Genomic DNA, 7,513 nt, shown 5'->3' with positions numbered 1-7,513 from the left:
GCTTCTGTATGGATTTCTTGCATTCAGTTTCTCTCTGCTTTCATTTTTGATCGTTTTGTCAGATCTAATAGGCACATACACGTACACACACATACGTACAATTCAGAAGGAGCACAGCAGCTGAAGTGAGCAGGAATCAAAGAGACATTGGGGATTTTGAATGGCTCCAAATGGCCATACAGTGGTGACAGTGTAGAATCAACATCCATCCATTATCTCTGTATCCGCTTCTAACTCAGCCTTCACGAACACACGCCCGGGAACACTAACACACACACACACACTTACACTCATACACAAGCAAATACAGACAGGTACACGCTCATCCAGAGAAAGTGTGTCACACTGGGTTTTCTGGAATCTCAGGCCCCCTCCTCACTCTCTCGCACTCTCACTTTTTATTGCCCCGTTTCCTCCTCCTCCCTCATTCTGTGGTGCAGAAATGTGTGAGGATCGCCACAGAGCAGCTGCTGGCAAGAGCTGCAGGTTCAGGCCAAAGAGAAACACATTATCCTGTTCTAAACAGGAAATGTCTTCTTAAATAGCCATAAGTAAAGGCTTCACTTCACAGTTGGGCCCTGGAAACACACTATTTTTTATTTAATGTCGAAAGCCGGCATATGTAAACATAATCACACATAAATCTAAACAGTTATTAGTTCACAGTCTGTCTTTTATGTATCCTCATAGCACAGAGAACATTTGTGACCTGGAAATGTTGTGAAGCTTATCTATATTGGTGCATTATGTTCATGTACAGTGGTCCCAAAAAGTATTTGGACACCTTTAAACTTTTGAAATGTATGCATGTAATGAGATCGCAAACTGATGCTAGTAAAACTAAGTAATGCTAGATTCTAGACCTTTTTTAATTGTTTTAACTTATAAATATAGAATATTTATTGAATAATATATTTTATATTACATTATATATAATAAATAAATAATAGAGAATATAAAAAATAGTAATGGTACCTTGTAGAGAGAGAATTTTGTGATATATTTGTAGTTTTATAATAATTAGGAATAATTATATATTGATATAAATGTATAGAAATATTTTTGTATTATACTATAATGCAATATTTTACCAGACAGATCCTCACAAATTATAATTTTTTTTGTTTTTTGAAATGTATGCTCATATTTTTCTACTAGTAGCAGCAGTGATCTTTAGGTATTGTGTTGTACATATGAGTGTAATTTATTTATTAAAAAAAACAATATAGGCCGGAAAGATCCAATCGGAAGATTGAAAGATCCAGTTATGACATTTTGTTTAAACATTACGAGGTCAAAAAAAATGTATGGATGAATCGTTCACAATAAGATCTATAACATTTTCAAAATAGATCGGGTGAATTTTCATTCCATGCTGACTTAAAATAAATGCCACTTGGTTTGATATTTTATCATATAATGCAATTACATTTTTCATGCATTTTTAAGTGTAGCGTAAGTGTCCAAATACTTTTTGGGGCCACTGTGCTTGTGTATTTTCCATATGCCGCTTATGAGTTGTAAATAGCCCTGTTTTTGTGTTCGCCTGCCCATGAGTGAGCGGACTGCACACAGACAGTGGCTATCCACATGAAAGCCTTCACTGTCCCCACAATCTCGCCTTTGTTCTTACACTGAAAATAGAAATGGTACCTTGTAGAGAGAGAGAATTTTGTGATATATTTGTAGTTTTATAATAATTAGGAATAATTATATATTGATATAAATGTATAGAAATATTTTTGTATTATACTATAATGCAATATTTTACCAGACAGATCCTCACAAATTATAATTTTTTTTGTTTTTTGAAATGTATGCTCATATTTTTCTACTAGTAGCAGCAGTGATCTTTAGGTATTGTGTTGTACATATGAGTGTAATTTATTTATTTAAAAAAAACAATATAGGCCGGAAAGATCCAATCGGAAGATTGAAAGATCCAGTTATGACATTTTGTTTAAACATTACGAGGTCAAAAAAAATGTATGGATGAATCGTTCACAATAAGATCTATAACATTTTCAAAATAGATCGGGTGAATTTTCATTCCATGCTGACTTAAAATAAATGCCACTTGGTTTGATATTTTATCATATAATGCAATTACATTTTTCATGCATTTTTAAGTGTAGCGTAAGTGTCCAAATACTTTTTGGGGCCACTGTGCTTGTGTATTTTCCATATGCCGCTTATGAGTTGTAAATAGCCCTGTTTTTGTGTTCGCCTGCCCATGAGTGAGCGGACTGCACACAGACAGTGGCTATCCACATGAAAGCCTTCACTGTCCCCACAATCTCGCCTTTGTTCTTACACTGATCTGATCAAGGGCAGTCTTTGTGAGCTCCCTGTGCCCTGTCTGCGTGCACTTTCAAGGGGATATTTCTCTTCCATGTCTACTCCTTTGCTTTCTTCTCTCTCTAAAATTAAGCTCTGTAATTCTTGCCTTTTTCCAGGTAAATGAAAAAAAGAGGCCCATGCGATTGATGTGTTTGGCAGTTGTTGGGGACGCGGTGGTGTGGACAGAGGAAAGTGGTTGACGAATAAAGCTGTGTCTTCCCTTTGTCATTACATCCTCCTCCCCATTTGTTTTCTTTTTCAAGTGTCCTGAAACAACAGTGCGGCTCTTTATTTTCTGTAATGGTGCTGCTTATTTACTGTGAGTCATTGACTTTATGCCAAAGCCACATTTTCCAGCAAGTTTTGAGCTGTAAACCGCATCAAAGGAGGGATGGGGTGGGGGTCATTCCTGCAGTGAGTGTAAATATTTGGGCACGGAGCACATAGTGGGTGGCACGTTGTGTTCACGAGAGAGGAGGGGCATTGCCTTTGGACACGGAGCGATAAAACCATTCCCCTCTGTGCTCTGGCGCAGGAACTAACCCTTTACCCAGCTCTCCTTCACTGCTTAATTAGCTCTTATGATTAGATGAAGCCCACAGATAGGCTGCAAGGGGAATAACTAGCACTCGGGGTCTCATTGCGGTGACTCAATATTCTGATCAGGTCTATTGTCTGTATTTGAAGATGCTACAAACAGGTGGACTGTTCAGGCAGAATGAAACTAGATTTTTACATTTGTACAACTCGCCAACATGACACTGCAGTGTTCTGGGTGGCTGCTAGGGCATTTCTGTGTGGTTGCTAGGGTGGCCTGGGCTAAGGCATATCTACATGTTTGCCAGCAGGGCTGAAATGATTAGTCGGCATATAAAAAAACTGTCAAATAGTCATTTGATCTCATATGACATAATGTAAAGACCTGCAATAATGTGGTTTGACCAGTGTGGCACTGTAGCAGAAGACTGTATTCAGCCCTCCTGGCTGCAATCCAACAGAAGACACACTCATTAGAAGTGCAAACGAAGCCAAACCAGTAGAGTGAGTGTAGGAAAGCTGTCATGTGTAAAGGCCTCAATATACTCATGGCAAAGTTCTTTTCCACTCTTCGGTTAGGTGTAATAAAAATAAGTTCCGTATATGCAAGCAGCGATTTATTGTTAGCGAACCTCCCGACATTGCTGAGAGTGAGAGTTTAGATGAATGTATAAATATAAGATGCATGCTTTCCTCTCAATAACAGAGTAAACGCACAGCAAAAATTACAGTGGTGAGAAAACAGCAGTTAAGAAAGCATCTGATCATAGGCCTGAGGATATGTTTGCACCAGCTCGGCGCTCCAGTAAAGTTACGTCACATTTATTTATATAATACTTTATGCAATAGATTGCTTTAAAGCAAGCAACATTACAGGATTAAACATAGGAAAAAAACGTGTAAGTGTCGCTTTCAGTTTGAATTAAACTTGATTTTCTGCTATAAAGCAGCTCTAAATGTATATGAATGTGTATAATATGTAAAACTCAATATTTTAACAAATTGCAAAAGTTGAATAATCAGACAAAGCCTACTGATTAATCAGTGGAATAATCAACGAGTAGTTGATTAATCATTCCAATAACCGTTATATTAATCAATTATCAAAGTAATCGTTTGTTGCTGTAGACCTTGTCAGAGAAACAAGTGTGCATCCATCTTTATAATTGTGTTTGAATATTATTTTTTGTGTTGAAGAGTAATTAGCCAGTGAAGTGAAATTCCTTATCGTAGAGTTAACAGAAGTTATCATAAGCATTGTAATGTTCGAAGCGGATGTCATAACAAATGTCAGTAGACCTGGAAGATTTTAAAACGAGCTGTTCATTAATAAATTCAAAAGATCTTACCTTCATGCTGTGGAAATTAGAAACTTGAAGACAGAAGACAACGAGCACAGTGTTGAAAAGGGTCGGGGCTACATAAAGTCTATATGATTGCTAGAATGTTCTGGGTGGTTGAAAGAACATTTCTGTGTGGTTGCTAAGGGGTTCTGGGTGGTTGCTAGGGCATTTCTATGCAGTTTCTAAAGGGTTCCTGGTGGTTGCAAGAGCATTTCTGTTTGGTTGCTAATGTTCTAGATCAGGGATCTCCAACCCTGCTCCTGGAGAGCTACTGTCCTGCAGATTTCAGCTCCAACCCCAATCAAACACACATTGAACCAACTAATCAAGGTGTTCAGGGTTAATTGATTACATGCAGGTGTATTGGAGCAGGGTTGGAACTGAAGTCTGCAGGATGGTAGCTCTCCAGCAACAGGGTCGGATATCCCTGATGGTTGCTGGGTTATTTCTAGAGGCTATGGGAATGTTCCATCCATTTTATAATCTGTCAGATGGAAATTACAAGTCCAATAGTTTTTTTTTTTTTTTAAGTAATAACACTCTCCTCAGCAAGCCACAGAGTTTGAGTTACCTTGAGTTACTCTTGTCTGTAACACAAACTGTGTGGGACATTTTTATTTAAATGTCTGTTTTGAGAAGTTTTTTTAAAGTAATTAGTTATGCCAAAGTTTAATACTTGAGGTTAGAGGTTTAGTATGAGCGATAGTAGTAGTGGTGCTATGGCTAGCACTACGAATATGTAAAATGCACATCGATTAAAAGGTTTTTATGAAAGCCAGCAAGCATGTAGTGAACATTTGTGCCCTGAACATCCCAAAATTGATTCAACCACACCCTAAAGCAATGCTGTACATAACCACTTCCATAGCCTATATCTGGACAAAAAGAAAATCAGACCTCGGATTGTCCACGGGGACTGTTTAGTGCAGTTGGAGCCTATTCTGTCAGTAACTATGATTATCAGCTTGCTGAGGTCATGCTACAGAAAGAAGAGGGGCCTTGGGGTGTCAGAGGTGGGGCGCATATGCCCACAAGGTATATGGACCTGCACTTCTACAACGTGGGTGTACTTATATGCGACCTTACCAGAGTCACCCCAGCCCTGCCTACCAGGGTTCTAATCATAGTCTCCATGTCCTCAAGCTACACGATGTGGTCAGCAGACATTCTGGCTGCAGCCGAGAAACTTTAGCTGCCCGCATAATTTTCTCCTTTTTTAACTGAATCTCGCCAGTGACCCCGGCCTGGCCTCTCGCTCACCCTGGCCTCCGCACTTCTAGCACCCGACCAAAATAGAGAGAAAATAAAACTAGCAGACTTCCAGAGTTCTGCCAATCATTTTGTATCAAGGCAATAAATCTGAATTGTTATTGTTCGGCCTACTATTTGCAAGTACAAGTCTGTGTGTCAGAGCGGCGCTGCATGCGCAAGCCACAGGTTGCACATTTGGTTTTAATTGCGGCCGTTTCAGTCCAGGGCAAATGGAAAGCACATGGAAACCCCTCCACCTGCCTTGAGTCAGCTACTGACAGAAACACAGCAAATCAAACTGACAAGAGGAAGGGAGGCACTGAAAGAGAGAAAAAAACAATAGTGAGTTTATAGAGGGCGTGTAGTGAATAATTAATTCCCGAAAGGAAAATTATCTTTAAAAGGTATCAGAGAACAATTAAGGCTTCAAGACTAATAAAGGGCAAGCGGACAAGTTGGTGCAGGTAGGGGGCGCTGTAAGGTCTGGGTTTTTCATTGGCCCCAAAGGATCCTTGTGTGCAGTTTGGAAATATGCCTATGCCTGGCTGCCTTGATAAGAAACACATGCAATTCAGACAAAGAGACTCCGTTTGTATGATTCCCTCTACTGAGGTGAGAACATAAACAAGCCGATTCAAATTAAAGAAGCCAGTGTCAAAATATTTAAAAACCCACCCAACCTGGTCTGAACCGATTTCAACAGAAACAAGACCCCCTTGCCTTCTGAGATACCGGCCTAGATGCTTGACAAAAAAAGACTCTTTCTGATCTGGCAACAGAAGCAAGTGATGAAAACTGTTTTATGGAAAGATAAAACAATAAAGTGATTACAAAGAGTAAGAAAAAATATGACAGATTTCCATCGGCTTATTGTTATCAGAAATGCCTTGGAATGACCTTGATGTGCAGTTCAAATCATGCACTGTGTTTTATGTAGACAGGTATAGGGAATGATTCCTGCATTTCATACTTTGAACCTTTACTATTTAAAGGTGCCATAGAATGCAAAAATCACTTTTATAAGGTGTTTTAACACAGTTGTGTGGCCGCAGTGTGTGAAAACAACCAGCCTATAATGGTAAAAATCCACCCACTCATTGTTTTATAATCCCAATAAATCATAAACAGTCTCTCCACACTAGCAGTTCCAGATTTCTCACTACTACGTAATACTCGGGGGGGAAAGTCCCTCCCATTTGTGACTCTCTGCCCTATTAGCATATACACAGTAGTGATGCAAAGTCCGATTCATTTCCACGAACCGGTTATTTTCGGACAGATTGGCTCATTGAACCAGTTCAAAAAGTGGATTCATCGGTTCCTGACGTCATCAAGCAATAACGTCTCTACGCATTTCTTTTCTAACAACTCAGTGCCATGTATCAATGAAAAATTCAAATAAGTCATTTGTGTCAACGCATATTGAAACATTCAAAAATAAAGTTATTTGTGTGAAAGCGTATTGGTGATTATTGCCATATATTTCACTTAAGGTAATGGTGTTTGTGGTCACAGTTTCATTCGCGGATCCTCAGATACGACTGCCTGAGCAATATTGACAAGCCTACAATTTGGATAAGATTCCTTAAAGTTTAGCACCTACAGCACACATTACAGACATTGATGCACAAACGCGGATATGTTCTACATATCTACAGTATAAAGAAGGAATAAACCAGTCTTATAAACTCCTTGATTTCGCTTAAGCAACTTTAAATATAATATGCATGCACAATAAACTATTGTAAAATGTATTTACATCACTTGACAGAAATGTTTTTGCAGGTTTTAATAAAATGTAAATTAATAACAGTCATAATAAACAAGCATATTTCCAGTACACGCCTCAGGCTTGCACAGTATCGTCAACTCACTCATCAGAATCTTCGGTAATCTTCGGCGAACTTCGGGGGGGGGTCGTGCGCTTGCGCATGCTTCAAAAGGGCTTACAATGACTTACAAAGACACATAACAGCTACAAGTGTATGCACTACTTGCTTTATGCAAGCACTATATAGGATAAATCACTATACAGGATTTAC

The 7,513-nt window shown here is 38.9% G+C and overlaps 1 long non-coding RNA gene across 1 annotated transcript; it reads right to left on the bottom strand.

Moving 5' to 3' along the window:
* Positions 1 to 325: 325 nt before the first annotated feature.
* On the bottom strand, positions 326 to 4,504 carry LOC107581602 (uncharacterized). The gene is made up of 3 exons (XR_001608848.1): positions 4,227 to 4,504; positions 3,263 to 3,324; positions 326 to 578 (listed from the first exon to the last, which is right to left on the bottom strand). It is a non-coding gene; the product is annotated as an uncharacterized lncRNA (long non-coding RNA).
* Positions 4,505 to 7,513: the final 3,009 nt, after the last annotated feature.

The sequence above is a fragment of the Sinocyclocheilus grahami genome, unplaced genomic scaffold (assembly GCF_001515645.1).
Source record: "Sinocyclocheilus grahami isolate Dianchi unplaced genomic scaffold, SAMN03320097.WGS_v1.1 scaffold36.1, whole genome shotgun sequence".
Classification (NCBI taxonomy): domain Eukaryota; kingdom Metazoa; phylum Chordata; class Actinopteri; order Cypriniformes; family Cyprinidae; genus Sinocyclocheilus; species Sinocyclocheilus grahami.
This window is presented reverse-complemented; position numbering and strand designations above follow the sequence as displayed.